At 43.0% G+C, this 15,816-nt stretch overlaps 1 non-coding gene across 1 annotated transcript; it reads right to left on the reverse strand.

Annotated features, from left to right (window-relative positions):
• Positions 1–12,023: 12,023 nt before the first annotated feature.
• On the reverse strand, positions 12,024–12,127 carry LOC148567722 (small nucleolar RNA R71). The gene has a single exon (XR_015882424.1). It is a non-coding gene; the product is annotated as a small nucleolar RNA R71 (small nucleolar RNA).
• Positions 12,128–15,816: the final 3,689 nt, after the last annotated feature.

Below are 15,816 nucleotides of genomic sequence, written 5' to 3' on the forward strand. Positions count from 1 at the left end.
TATGCTTTCTTTATGCTTGGTTGCTTGTTTATATTTGGTTTTGTGAATAGTTGGTGTTCCGAGGGTTACCTGAAACTGGAGGTCGATCTCGGATGAGATCTTCTGTACTGGTCGGAGATGACGTGTCCGGCTGGCTGATGACGGCCGGAGCTGTTAGGTCCGACTCGTTGGACTTGCTGCACTGCTGATCCTTGGCCACCGGAGGGTGGGGGGTACCTGCAAGAGACTCCGATGCTTAAGTTAGCATGGGTATTAAGCAGGTTTTTATGTAGAATTAGAGTATGAGTTATACCTGGGTGCTCCAGTGTATTTATAGTAGCGTGGGCTGACCTTTCTGATAAGATAAGTTAGTTATCTTATCTTATCTTATCTTATCTTATCTTGAGGGAAGTCAGCTTATCTTCAAGGGAACCGCCTTTATCTCTATAGGCTGGGATTGCCTTTGGATTCTGGGTCGTGTTCCTCTATTTGGGCCCTTTTATTGGGCTTTGCTGTCGATTTGGCCGAGTTCTTCGTAAAGAAGTCGGTCCGCTTGACCTGAACAGGTCGGTCGCTTCGCTACTGAACATCCCGGTTCAGACAGCTCGACCCTGGGTATGAACAGTGCCCCTGCTTGAGCTCGGTCTTCTTTTTGAGGTCGAATTCTTGACTTCGGTCCTTCTTTAGTGAAGCCGAACTCAAGCATTTTGTCGATTCCTTTGCAGAAGCTTTTTTGAATGTAGAACGTTTTCCTTTAAAAGCGCGCCCTTTTGTATTAGCGCTTTGTCCTGGGGAACGTGCGAGGGTTTAATACCCTAATTAATTAGTATTAATTGCTCCGTTTTTCCTTTGGCTCTTTATTTTGATTTTTGAAAGCTCAGAGACGGTTTCTCTTCTTTGCTCTTTCGTAACTTCTTCACCATTTTCCTCCATTTTTCTCGTTCTCTGTTTTTCACCTTCGTTTCTTCTTTTCCTTCGTGGCGGCATTGCTTGGCGATTCTCGGGACAACTTACATCTCCTTTTTTCCTTTGAAGCTTTTCTCTTCTCCAGGTGAGTTCCATTCGCATTTTCTTTCTCTTTCGCTACTTTTGGCTTTTTGTGATTAAATTGCGATTTTGCTTTGAGGGAAGTTTGGATCTTTCTGCTTCTACTGTGCCTGGTTACAGTCATAATGCGTGCTCTGAATCTTTGTCGCCTTTCCTATTGCTTTACTGTGCTTAGGGCTTCTGCATGTTATTTCTCGTTTGTGCTTTTGATGATAATGCGTTTGATTCTGGAAAAAAGGCTGGTGTCTTTGATGATTTCTTGTTTGGTACGCTCGGTGTTGGTGCTTGCTTTTTGCTTGATTTCGAAAAAAGTTTGCGCCTTTCCGTTTGGCCATTTTTACTACACTGTAGAAATAGTGCTTTCTTCTGATAAACTGTATGAGGGTGATCTTTTTTGCATTTTTCGCTTTCTTTTGTTTTCTTTCTAAGAGATGCTGGGGTGCGAGCTGTAGATTTTTCCTGGAAACTTTGCATTTTTCGCTTTCTTTTGTTTTCTTTCTAAGAGATGCTGGGGTGCGAGCTGTAGATTTTTCCTGGAAACTTTGCCTGATTATTGCCTCCAAAGGATGCCCCAAGATTTTGGTTTGAGTCTTGGGGTTTTCCTTTTCTGTGTGATCTCCTGCATCGTATTGAGTTGTTTTCTCCCTTGTCCGAGATGTTTTTAGTAATCCCCTCTTCTTTTCTTACTTGTAGGATTTAGTTGGCCTCATGTCTTCTCGCAATAACATTGTAGAGATGTCTTCCAGAGTTCCCGAAGGGATGTCCGATTGGCTGGACTCCCTTGTTTTGTTGTGTGTTTCTATTGTGGATGCTGAATTCTGCACAGAGCTGAGGAAGGATTTGTGCTAACAGTTCCTGCGAGGGTGATTATGAGCTTGTTGCTCCTGACTCTGATGAGAGAGTTTATTTTCCGACTTCCGTCGAGGGGGAGCGTCCCTTTTTCTATGCTTATGAATACTTTTTTAGCCAATTGAACGTTACTGCCTTTGAAACTGATTTGTTATGGTCCTGCAACATTGCCCCATCCCAGCTGCATCCAAACTCCTGGGGTTTTATCAAAATATTTCAACTTCTTTGTCAGGAGTTGGATATAACACCTTCTGAAACTCTTTTCCTTTATCTTTTTGTCTCGGCCAAACCTGGGGGTTCCTCCAAAAAGAAAGCTTCCTGGGTTTCTTTCAGGTCGGCCCAGGGGCATAAAGTTTTTGCCATGTATGATGAGTCGTTTAAAGATTTTAAAAACTATTTCTTCCGAGTCCGTGCCATTGAGGGGGTTCACCCCTTTTTTCTTGATGAAAATGATGAACCTGCTTTTACTCTGGAGTGGCAAAAGAATGTAAGAGTGCCACGTTACACGTGGGAAATGCTTAGTGAGGTTGAGCGGGCCTTTGTGGTCGTTCTTGAAGATTTGTGGGGGAAGCCACCCCACCTGGACACGAAGAAATTTTTGAGTGATCCATCTTTGGTTCGGGCTGCTTTGGGTACTGCCTGATTTGTTTTTATACTTGCTCTCGGGCTTTGTTTTTCCTGTGTTGTAACTTGTCTTTGTTTTTTGTGTTTTTCAGAGATGTCGAAGAATAATGATTCTATGAGAGCCTATAAGAAGGCGAAGAAGGCGACTGCAGCACTAAACCTCTCGGCCAAAGCGGCCGGAGAGGGGTCTTCTCAGCCTCTGGTTAAACCTCCTATACCGAGTTCTCCCGGGCCGAGGAGAGCAATTCCTACTCCTCGGGTCCGTCAGGTTGATCCTCCACAATCTTCCGTTGCTGCTTCCGGTCCCCCTCCTAGTAAGAAGCAAAGAACAACTGAACCTTTCAACCTTAATGCTCCTGACTTTGATGCAGTTGAGTTTGTAGATCAACAAATCGGCCCTTATGGTGTTCTTCCTATGGATGGCGTGTCGATTCTTCATCATTTTGATTATATCACCCGGAGTGGTATCAAGTTGGCACACATGGGGGCGGCCCTATATCGGACTGCTCAAAGTCTTCTTCTCCATGCCACTAAAGCTTTTATGGAGGAGGCCAAACAGGAGTTTGATCGGATGAAGGATTTAAAGGGGGAGCTTGAAGTAAGGGTGGCCAGGTTGGAGAAAGATTTGGAAAATGAAAAGGCTATTTCTACTTCCCTGGCTGGCTCTCTGAAACTGGCCGAGGACACGGCTATGCGGCATAAGGATAGTTATTTGACGTCTTACCGAGAGGTGTTGCGTCTAAGAGAAGAATTGGAGAGTGCCTGGGAGAATTATTCCGAACTCCAAGGTCACCTTGTTGGCAGTGTAACTGCTGCCTATGAGAACCTGAAGGAACAAGTTCGGGTTATTGCTCCCGAGGCTGACCTGAGCCTCTTTAGCTTGGAGAACGTTGTCAGGGATGGCAAGGTTGTCCCTGATAACGAGGAGGAGGATGATGTCGATCCTCCCCCTGTAACCTCTACCAAGGTGTCGACTTCTGCTGCCCCTACCGAGTTTGGTCCTCCTGTTTCTGATCCCGACTGCCAGATTTTGAATCGGGATGACGGTATTGTAGATGCTGTTCCTCTCCAGACTCGGCCTCCGTCTCCTCGGCCTGATGCTGTTAAAAAATCTTCTGACTCTTAGCTTTTTATTTTTATTCTGGACATGTAGTTGGCCTGGCTTGTGGGCTTTTTTTAAACTCTTTATGTTTTGCTGACACTTTCTTGTTGCTTGCCTAGCAACTTTTGTTTTTTATAAAAACAAATGGTAGCATGCTTCTACTTTTGCGGTAGGTTTTGGTTGCCTCCGAGGCTTTTTTAACCTTGTGGATGATAACTTTGTCTTTTGTGCTTGACTTGGTATTTCTTTTTCTGTGAATGTTGGAACCCTACAGCTTAACCTCTTTTGGATTGCTTTTGTATTTTGTATTTTGAATCCTTTGTGGTTGTGGCTAGGCAGGTCTAACTAAGAATTTTTTGGTTCGTTCTTGCTCTGGTTTATTTCTGACGATTCGTAACCGATTCCTTCAAGTTGGTCTCTGAGTTGTTTTCGCAGTCCATTTCCAAGTTATATTTGTAATCCCTTTCCTGGATCTTTGTCAGATCTCTTTCAGGAACTATTTTGATAACTTGTTTGTAGTAGGAGTCCGATTTGATTATATCGGTCTCCTTTAAGTTATTTGTAGTCCTCTTTCTTGGATCTTTGTCAGATCTCTTTCAGGGACTACTTTGATAACTTTTAGTAGTAGGAGTCCGACTTGGTTATATTGGTCTCCTTTAAGTTATTTGTAGTCCTCTTTCTTGGATCTTTGTCAAATCTCTTTCAGGGACTACTTTGATAACTTTTAGTAGTAGGAGTCCGACTTGGTTATATTGGTCTCCTTTAAGTTATTTGTAGTCCTCTTTCTTGGATCTTTGTCAGATCTCTTTCAGGGACCACTTTGATAACTTTTAGTAGTAGGAGTCCGACTTGGTTATATTGGTCTCCTTTAAGTTATTTGTAGTCCTCTTTCTTGGATCTTTGTCAGATCTCTTTTAGGGACCACTTTGATAACTTTTAGTAGTGGGAGTCTGACTTGGTTATATCGGTCTCCTTTAAGTTATTTGTAGTCCTCTTTCTTGGATCTTTGTCAGATCTCTTTCAGGGACCACTTTGATAACTTTTAGTTTGGGCTGACTTTGTCATGTCGAGCCCTTCTAAGTTAAAGTAATCCTCTTTAATAGGGTTGGCCAGACCTCTTTCTAGGGTTTACTTATAACTCGGGTTGACTTGGTCCGACTTCTCAATGTCGGCCAGTCTTAAAGTTATTATTTTAGTGATCCGTAGGACCTCGTTAGGTTCTTTTTTTTTTAGATCACTTTCGATAACTTCTTACATTATTCTGTGTTCATCTTTGCCGATTTGTAGAAAGTGGTTGTCATCTCTAGATCGTCCTTTGGGTGAATCCCGTTTTCACCTTTATCGGACGGTTTGTCTTTACCGTGATCGTGCAGTGAAATTGTTTTTCACTTTCTGCCGATCTGTCGCTTTATAATCGGACGATGAATGCTTCAGATTAATGCGTCTTGAAATCTTTGTAGAATATCTCAAATATATTTTATTAAAAGAAAAAGTAGAAATATATACATATGGGATTGTCTGAGTCTCAACTTGGTGCCTCATTAAAAAATCTTTTTAGGAAAAAGAGTGCATCCAATGATGAGATCTTTTATATCCTTTTTTCTAACTGTAGTACCTTCTGAGGTTGCAGGCGTGCCATGACCTGAGAAGCTCTCGTCCGTCGAGTTCAGACAGTCTGTAGTAGCCCTTTCCAAGTACTTCTATAACTCGGTAGGGTCCTTTCCAGTTTGCCGCCAGCTTTCCTTCTCCCGGTCGAGTTGTTCCGATATCATTTTGGATTAGGATAAGATCATTCTCCGCAAAACTTCTCGGCACTACCTTTTGATTGTATCTGGAAGCCATTCGGCGTTTTAGGGCTTCTTGCTTGATCCGAGCTCTTTCTTGGATTTCGGGTAACAAGTCGAGCTCTTCTCTTTGAAGTTGGGAGTTTGCTCCTTCATTGTAGTGAACTACTCTTGGCGATCCTTCCTCAATTTCTACTGGAATCATCGCTTCCGTTCCGTATGCTAATTGGAAGGGGGATTCCTTCGTGGTGGAATGTGGAGTTGTTCGATATGCCCATAGGACCTGTGGAAGCTCTTCTGCCCAGGCTCCCTTTGCATTTTGTAATCTCCGTTTTAGCCCAGCCAATATGACTTTGTTAGCCGCCTCGGCCTGTCCATTGGCTTGTGGATGCTCAACGGAGGTGTACTGGTGATTTATATTCAAGTCAGCTACTAGTTTTCTGAAGCCTGCATCCGTGAATTGAGTGCCATTATCTGTAGTTATCGAATATGGAATCCCGAATCTCGTGACAATGTTTCTATATAAGAATTTTCGACTCCTTTGAGCGGTGGCATTGGCTAGGGGCTCTGCCTCAATCCACTTTGTAAAGTAATCTACTCCCATTATGAGAAATTTAACTTGTCCTGTTCCCTGTGGGAAGGGGCCGAGAAGATCGAGTCCCCATTTTGCAAATGGCCAAGGTGAAGTCACGCTGATGAGCTCTTCTGGCGGGGCGATGTGAAAATTGGCATGTTTTTGACATGGTGGACATGTCTTTACAAATTCTGTGGCTTCTTTCTGTAGAGTTGGCTAATAAAATCCTGCCCGGAGTACTTTTTTGGCGAGAGCTCGCGCTCCGAGATGATTGCCACAAATGCTGCTATGTATTTCTTCTAGCACTTCCTTTGTGTTGGAGGTCGGCACGCATTTTAGTAAAGGTATTGAGATTTCTCTTTTGTATAGGATGTTGTTTATGATGGTGTAGTACTGTGCCTCCCTTTTTAACTTTTTTGCCTCCTTTTCTTCTACGAGGAGTGTTCCTTCTTTGAGGTAGTTGACTATGGGGGTCATCCATCCTTGGTCCTGACTTGTTATGGCCAGGACTTGTTCTTCTTCCGAGATTGACGAGTTTTGCAACATTTCCTGGATGAGGCTTCTATTGTTGCCCCCTGGTTTGGTGCTGGCTAGTTTTGAGAGTGCATCAGCTCGGGCATTTCGTTCGCGGGGTATGTGGCAGATCTTATATTCCCCGACTTGTCCGAGTAGTTCCTTGGTTTTGTCTAAATATTTTTTCATGGTGGGCTCTTTGGCTTGGTAGCTCCCTGTTATTTGTGATGTGATCACTTGTGAATCGCTGTAAATGTTGAGTTTTTGAGCTCCGACCTCTTTAGCCAGCTTCAAACCAGCTAATAGTGCTTTATATTCCGCTTGGTTATTGGAGGCCGGGAACCCGAACTTGAGGGAAAGCTCAACTTGGGTTCCTTGGTTGCTTTCTATTATCACGCCTGCGCCGCTTCCAGTTTTATTTGAGGAACCGTCAACGTAGAGATTCCATTCTGCGGGAGTTTCCGGGGTATCTGTGAATTCTACGATGAAGTCGGTCAGATACTGTGATTTGATGGCCGTCCGAGCTTCATATTGGAGGTCGAACTCCGATAACTCGACTGCCCATTGTAGAATTGTGCCTGCTAAATCTGTTTTTTGCAGTATTCCTATTATGGGCTGGTTAGTTCTGACCTTAATGGTATGAGCCTGAGATGTTAGGATTAGAGTATAGGCAAATTTTTCTATTTTTTGGTAGTTCAGCTCGGATCCCTGTAGTGCTTTGCTAATGAAGTAGACGGGTTGTTGCCCATTTTCGTCTTCTCTGACTAGTGCTGAGGCTATCGCCCGGCTTCCTACTGCGAGATATAATATAAGTGGTTCTCCTTCTTGTGGTCAAGATAGGATAGGTGGCCGTCCTAAGAACTCCTTGAAGTCTTGGAAAGCTTGTTAACATTCTGTCGTCCATTCGAACTGTTTTCCCTTTCTTAAAGTAGCATAGAAGGGGAGAGATCTTATCGCAGCTCCTGCTAAAAATCGGGATAGGGCGGCCAATCTCCCGTTGAGTTGCTGTACCTCTTTGACACAGGTTGGGCTCTTCATGTTGAGTATAGCTTGACATTTGTCTGGATTTGCTTCAATTCCCCTTTGTGTGAGCATGAAACCCAAGAATTTGCCTGCTTCAACTGCGAAGGTGCATTTTGCGGGGTTGAGTCGCATGTCATGCTTCCTTATAGTGTCGAATACTTGGGACAGGTCGGACAATAATGTATTTTCGTTCTGTGTTTTTATCAACATGTCGTCCACATAGACTTTCATGATTTTCCCGATGTGATCTGAGAAGACTTTATTCATTAGCCTTTGATAAGTAGCTCCCGCATTCTTGAGACCGAAAGGCATCACGATGTAGCAGTAGTTTGCCTTTGGTGTTAAGAACGACGTTTTTTCTTGATCTGGTGGATACATGGGGATTTGGTTGTATCCCGAACAGGCGTCCATAAATGAGAGGTATCTATATCCAGAGGAAGCTTCTACCAGAGCGTCAATACTTGGGAGTGGATATGGATCTTTTGGGCAGGCTTTGTTGAGATCGATGTAATCGGTACACATGCGCCACTTCCCGTTTGACTTTTTCACCAAAATGACGTTGGCTAGCCATAGTGGATACTTGACTTCTCTTATGAATCTTGCCTCCAATAACGCTTGTACTTGTTCGTCCGAGTTTTCTTCGTTTCTGCTGCACCGGCCGAGATCCTGGATAGACCGCTAACTTGTGGCACATTAACTTAGGGTCTATTCCTGGCATGTCTGCGGCTTTCCATGCGAAGAGGTTGACATTATCTCGCAAGAATTATATCAGTGATTCTTTTGAGTCTCCTCTTAGGACTGTGCCGATATTAGTCGTTTTATCCGAGGTGTCTCCAATCTGAACCTTCTCTATCTCGCCTTCTGGGTGCGGACGGAGTTCTTCTCGACGCTGAGCTCCACCAAGCTCAATTGTATGAAACTCTTCTCCTCTGCCTTTGAGGTTTAAGCTCTCGTTATAGCAGCGGCGTGCCATCTTTTGATCTGCTTTTACCGTGGCTATCCCCTCTGTAGTTGGGAACTTCATGCATAGATGTGGAGTTGAGACTATTGCGCCGAGTTGATTGAGTGTTGTCCGACCTATGAGAGCATTGTAGGCTGAACTTACGTTGACCACAATGTATTCTATTTTGAGGGTCTGAGATTGGTTCCCTTTTCCAAAAGTAGTGTGTAGCGATACGTATCCCAAGGGTTGTATCGGAGTATCTCCTAGTCCAAACAGATTGTTCGGGTATGCTCTAAGTTCACTTTCGTCTAAGCCGAGTTTGTCGAAAGCTGTTTTGAATAAGATGTCGGCAGAACTCCCTTGGTCTATTAGTGTACAGTGTAAATTGGCGTTTGCCAGTATAATTGTGATGACCATGGGATCGTCGTGTCCCGGGATGATGCCGGACGCGTCCTTTTTAGTAAATGTTATCGCTGGGATGTCGGGTGCTTCCTCCTTTCCCTCAACGTGGTATACTTCTTTGAGATATCTCTTTCGGGACAATTTGGAGATCCCACCTCCTGTGAATCCACCATGTATCATGTGGACGTGTCTTTCTGGTGTCCGAGGTGACCATTCAGTTCGTCCATCATCTTCGTCTCTCCGTCTTTTTCTTTGGTCATCATCCCGGGTGGCCAGAAATCGGTCTAATTTTCCTTCTCTTACCAATTTTTCTATGATGTTTTTCAAGTCGAAGCATTCGTTGGTAGAGTGCCCTCGAATTCGATGGTATTTACAATATTCCTTCCGATTTCCTCCTCCCCTTTTGCCTTTGAGTGGTCGCGCTGGGGGGATTTTTTCTGTATGGCCGACTTCTTTGTATACGTCGACCAGGGATGCTTTGATAGGAGTGTAGTTGTGGTACTTTTTGATTTTCTCACCCTGTCGATCTTCTTTCCTTTTGGAGTCCTTGTCTTTGTCTCGGTAGGAGGCTCCAGATTTTGAGGTTTCTCCCAACCGAGCGTTCTCTTCCATGTTGATGTATTTTTCTGCTCGCTCCTGTACTTCGTCTAAGGAGGTAGGATACTTTTTTGATATGGATTTGCTGAAAGGTCCTTCTCGTAAGCCATTGATAAGCCCCATGATGGCGGCCTCTGTTGGTAAACTTTGTATGTCCATGCATGTTTTGTTGAATCTTCCATGTAGTTGCGGAGGCTCTCCCGATCTCCTTGCTTGATCCCTAGTAAGCTGGGTGCGTGCTTGGCCTTATCTTTCTGGATGGAGAATCTAGCCAGGAACTATTTGGCCAGATCGTCGAAGTTTGAGATGGACCTCGGAGGTAAGTTGTCGAACCATCTGATCGCCGTTTTTGTGAGAGTTGTTGGAAAAGCTTTGCAGCGAACGGCATCCGAGGCATCGGTAAGGTACATCCTACTTCTGAAATTGCTAAGATGATGGTTGGGATCTGTAGTGCCATCGTACAAAACCATATCCGGAAGCTTGAAGTCCTTTGGAATTTTGGTCTTCATGATTTCCCTGGTGAATGGGTCCTGTTCTTTGCGTGATTTTTCTTCAGGAGTGGTCCGAGGAGCTTTTGCTTTGAGGTCGACTTCTAATTGCTGTAGTTTTTCTTCTAGTTCTCGACGTCACCAAACTTCTCTTTTTAGATCTTTTCCGATCTCCCTTTGTTGCTGGGTTTCTTTCTCTAGCTGCTTTAAACGATCTTGGAGTGCTTCCATGGCTCCCGGATTTGGTGAGTTTTTGTCCCCGTTGGATTCTGGGGTATCCTTTAGCGTAGTGTCTGCGTTCTTGTGCGGCATTCTGTTCTCCAGATCTGAATCGTGGTCGTTGTCATGGCCGTCCGCCATGGTTTTGGGATGACTTCCAGGTTCCCCTGCAACGGCGCCAATGTTTCAAGGGTTATCTGAAACTGGAGGTCGATCTCGGATGAGATCTTCTCTACTAGTCGGAGATGACGTGTCCGGCTGGCTGATGACGGCCGGAGCTATTGGGTCCGACTCGTTGGACTTGCTGCACTGCTGATCCTTGGTCACCGGAGGGTGGGGGGTACCTGCAAGAGACTCCGATGCTTAAGTTAGCACGGGTATTAAGCAGGTTTTTATGTAGAATCAGAGTATGAGTTATACCTGGGTACTCCAGTGTATTTATAGTAGCGTGGGCTGACCTTTCTGATAAGATAAGTTAGTTATCTTATCTTATCTTATCTTATCTTGAGTGAAGTCAGCTTATCTTCAAGGGAACCGCCTTTATCTCTATAGGCTGGGATTGCCTTTGGATTCTGGGTCGTGTTCCTCTATTTGGGCCCTTTTATTGGGCTTTGCTGTCAATTTGGCCGAGTTCTTCGTAAAGAAGTCGGTCCGCTTGACCTGAACAAGTCGGTCGCTTCACTACTGAACATCCCGGTTCGGACAGCTCGACCCTGGGTATGAACAGTTGGTTATAGTTTTCCATTTTCCTTTGCAAATTCTCATGTTTTGGCTTTGTGCCACCAAGTGTTTGTGAAAATGCCACTTGATAATTTTGAGTAGATTTTCACACCTTGGCTTGGGATTTGAGTTCCTGGGATACTAGAGTCAAAATGTCCGACATTTAGTGGTAATTCTTGGGGAGTTAGTTGACTCTTGTTTCCATTGACGCTAGCTTTTTATCAACTAGTTTGATAAGTTAGCTAGGACTTATGGATTAAGGTCCATTATGCTTGCTTGACTTACTCCTCGATGTTTGGGGTTAACTAAGCGAGATTAACTCATGATAATTACCATAGTTGTGGTTATGGTAATGATAGGATCCCTTGGATCCTCATTCACAAGTCAAGGCTCTTTTATGCATTTATAGCATTTTTACTAGTTTTGATCTTGTTTCCTTTTTAATTTCTTTGATTCCAATTTTGATCATTTTTTAGTTTTTTTGTATCTTAGTTCTTTTAATCTTTCATTCTTTAATTTGGAAACCACTCTTTTGACCTAACAACCGAAAGCGTGACACTTCAATTACTTTCCTAGGGAGAATGACCCAAGGTTGAATTACTCTCGATCTCAGTTTATGTTTTGTGTTTGAATATCATCTAAACTTTGATATTGAGAGTTAGTTGTTGATTTGGCTATACTTGTAACGAAGTGATCTTATTTTCAGAAATTCTGAATCGACACCAATTCTCTGTCTCATCAAGCTGCAAATACAACAATCGAAGCTAATCCAAAAGTTGGAGGAGATGCAAGAAAGGTCCTTGGTTCTTATACTGTACCCAATTCTAACTTCTACGGGCGCAACATCTCCATACCTGCCATTGTTGCAAATAACTTTGAGCTTAAGCATCAACTGGTCACTCTAGTATAACAGAATTGCCAGTTTCATGGACTCCTGCAGGAAGATCCCAATAAATTCATATCTGATTTCCTGCAAATCTGTGATACTGTCAAGACTAATGGAGTGGATCCAGAAGTCTACAAGCTCATGCTCTTCCCCTTTGCTGTAAGAGACAGAGCAAGGCTATGGCTAAATTCTCAGCCTAAGGAAAGGTTGGATACATGGGAGAAGGTGGTCAATGGATTCTTGACCACGTTCTTTCCACCTCAAAAGCTGAGCAAGCTTAGGGTGGAAGTTCAGGCCTTCAGACAGAAAGAAGGTGAATCCCTCTATGAAGCTTGGAAAAGATACAAGCAACTGATCAGAAGATGTCCTCCTAACTTGATCTCAGATTAGACCATGTTAAAAATCTTCTATGATGGCTTATCTGAGATGTCCAAGATGTCATTGGACCACTCTACAGATGGATCCCTCCACTAGAAGAAGATGCCTGAAAAGGCACAGGAGCTTATTGACATGGTTGCCAACAACCAGTACATGTACACTTCTGAGAGGAACCTTGTGAACAATGGGACCGTTAAGAAGAGAGGTGTCTTGGAAGTACACACATTAGATGCCATCTTGGCTTAGAACAAGCTCATGTGCCAGCAAATCAACATGATCTCTCAGCACTTGCGTGGGGCACAGAGCTCAACTACTTACTGTCCAAAGACAGCATATGAGGTGGACGCTGGTGACAACACCTGGACCACCATAGAGGAGGTGAACTGCATAGCAAACCCCTCCATAAACTCCAGCAACAATCCCTATCGAATACTTTAGATAAGGGATGGAGGAACCACCCCAACTTTGGGTAGAGAGAGTAGCAGAAGTCTCAACAAAGGTTCAATAACAATCATGGTGGAATGAACCAGAACCAGTTCAACAACAGACCATTCCAACCCTCTCAGCATCAGATGGAGACTCCCACACAGAGCCTCTCTGACCTTGCTACTATAGTCTCTAACCTCTCCAAGACCACTCATAGTTTCATGGCAGAAACTAGGTCAACCATCAGGAATCCAAAAATACAGGTTGGTCAGCTAAGCAAGAGGATCCCAGAGATCCCCTCCAATATTCTTCCCAACAACACGAAAGTAAATCCAAAAGAAGAGTGCAAGGCCCTCTCTGTGGAAGCTGAGGCCGAACCCAAGGAGAAGCTTGCTACTGAGGAACTGAAGGAGATCAAGGCTCAAGAGGAGACTGGGATTGCCACCTTGCATGCCCCTTTACAGAGAGAGGAGCCTAAAGAATATCCCTCTTCAGACGTGCAAGAGGAGCCTAAGGAGGAGCAAATTGCTCGGTTCTTGGCAATCCTCAGGAAGCTGAAGGCCAATTCCTCTTATGTAGAGGTGTTGGAAAAGAACCCTCCTTTCATGGTGCATTTGAAGAGCATGATCTCTGAAAAGAAGGATCTGAGGGGAGATGAGACTATGGTACTAACCAAGGAGTGCAGTGCCTTAGTCCAAAAGAAATTTTCCACTTCAGATTCCTCTACAAATCAAACTAAAATTCCAATATTAATCAAACCAACACAATCCATTACTACTCAAGATCACACACTCATCTACTTATGATGTGCGGAAAACGATCCGACACAAAACTCACCGCCAAGTGTACCGGGTCGCATCAAGTAATAAAACTCACGGGAGTGAGGTCGATCCCACAAGGATTAAAGGATTGAGCAATTTTAGTTTAGTGGTTGGATTAGTCAAGCAAACAAGTGTTGATTGTGTGAAATTGTGTTGACAGGAATTAAATTGCATAGAATGTAAAGGGGAGTGGGTGATTTGCAGGAAATTAAAGGGAACAAAAAGAAAAAGAGCTGAATCTTAAAGTGAAAGTAATGTAAATTGCAGAAACTTAAAGTGCAAGAAATATAAATGACTTGAAAAATAAAAGGGGAATGGGAATTGGATCTGCAGGAATTAAACAGGGAAAAGCAAAACTTAACAGAATGAAGAGTAGTTGATGTAATTAGTTGAACCGGATCTCAAAACTAAAAGGAAAATAAACTTGGTGTAATAATTAAACAAGGAAATTAAAATAGAAACCAGTAGATCTCAGGACCCAAGAGACTAGATAACTACGTCTAGATCTCAGTGCCTTCTTAGATCCAAATTTAGAGAGCAAATGCCAAATTAAAGAAGAGAGCAATGTAGAAATGTAAATTCAAGTTCAATTTTCCAGCAGCTGCAGTAAGAAAAATAGAGAGATCTCAAGGTGAGATTGAGACAGAATTTCCTCAATTCTTCAATACCCAAGACTTAAGACAAGTGTAGATGAAATTGAAAAACAAGAAAACTAAGAGGAAGAAAATTCAATTCTCCTTCCCCAAGACTCAGAATCTCCAAACAGCTCAAAACCCAAAAGCTCTCTACTATGAATACTATGAAAATTCTTAAAGAAAACTCTAAAAAGAAAAGCTCCCTTAAGACTTCAAATCCTAAGCTATTTATACACTTTCTTCAAATGATCATTAAGCCTTGAATTGGGCCTTTAGTCTTGATGGAATTGAGTTGATAATAGCCTCCGTTGATTGTTCTTGGTATTGGGAAGAAATCCATTTGTGAACCGGGCCATGAACCATTCACGTTTGAGTCAACGTTTGAGGCAAACGTTGACTCAAACGTCCCTTGTGTGAGGCATTATGCAGATAGCCCATTTGTTGTCATCCACGTTTGAGCCAACGTTTGAGGTCAAACGTGAGCTCAAATGTGGTTCTTCCCAGGCTCCCTTTTTGGCCAACGTTTGGCCCAACGTTTGAGGCAAACGTTGGCACAAACGTGGCTCATCTAAACCATCAATCAGAGGTGCTTTGCCATGCTCTTCCTTGCCAAAATGTAGCCAATGTTTGACCTCACGTTTGAGGCAAACGTTGGCTCAAACGTTGCTATGCCCAGGAGTGCTCTTTTTCATTCTTTTTTGCGCCAACGTTTGACCTCACGTTTGAGGCAAACGTTGGCGCAAACGTTGCCTTCCCCTGCTTCTTCTTCAGCCAACGTTGGCTCTTCTCCAGGGTGTTCTTCATCTGCTTCTCACGTTTGAGTTAACGTTTGAGGCAAACGTTAGCTCAAACGTGAATCCCTCTTTTCAAGCCCATTCTTGCACCTTCCTCCAAGCTTTATGCCACCTATCATCATTCAACAATTGTATCAAAGCTATGCCATAATCATGAGAGTTATTCTTATTCTTGTCATATGAGCAATTATGGCACAAAAACACATGAAAATGCATCAATTTATCCATGGTTGATTGAATCAAAAGAAACATGAAATTCAACTCAATTGGCTTACTTATGGCTTAAGAAAGTGCATAAAACTAAATGAAAACAAAGGAAAAAGACTAGTGAAACTAGGCTAAGATGACTTGTCATCACAACACCAAACTTAAAACTTGCTTGTCCCCAAGCAAGAACAGAATTATTAAGAAGAAAGAATGAAAACAAAAGAGAATGCTCATGTTAGCAGAGTATTATTGGTAGCTCATGGGGTTTTATGCAGATATGTAACTACTCACTTCTTATTGACAAGTGGGCCTAGAAAGTTTCCTCTAAGCATCAAGCAACACACTGCTATGACCTCTCATTATTCCTTTGTCCTTGTTTACTGAATTTTTTCTTTATAAACTTTAGTTCAGTGTCATGTGTAACAAGCTCTTTTCTTTATTTATGCTTGACACATTATTCACTTTAGACACTTGGCTCACATGCCTTCTTAAAACATTGATACCCAGCACCTCTTTGGGTTACTAAATGTCTTGTAGCCAGGTTGCTCTTGATAGTGGACTTTCAGTTGATAATCCCGGGTTAGTTAACCCAAGTTACCAAGTGTTGATGCACTCCAAAGAACTTAATAATCCAAGCAGATCCTAGTACAAAGACACCACAGGCATATATTCTAAGGTTCAAGCTATTGGTGTCTAGCTTTGTTTTTTTTTTTTTCCTTTTGTTCTGTTGCCACTTTTGGCTTTTTCTTTTTTTCTTTTTGTTTTTCTTTTCACCCAAGGACTTTTATTTTGTTGAGATTCATAG

Source organism: Arachis ipaensis, chromosome B4 (genome assembly GCF_059453495.1).
Source record: "Arachis ipaensis isolate K30076 ecotype BB chromosome B4, ASM5945349v1, whole genome shotgun sequence".
In the NCBI taxonomy this organism is placed as follows: domain Eukaryota; kingdom Viridiplantae; phylum Streptophyta; class Magnoliopsida; order Fabales; family Fabaceae; genus Arachis; species Arachis ipaensis.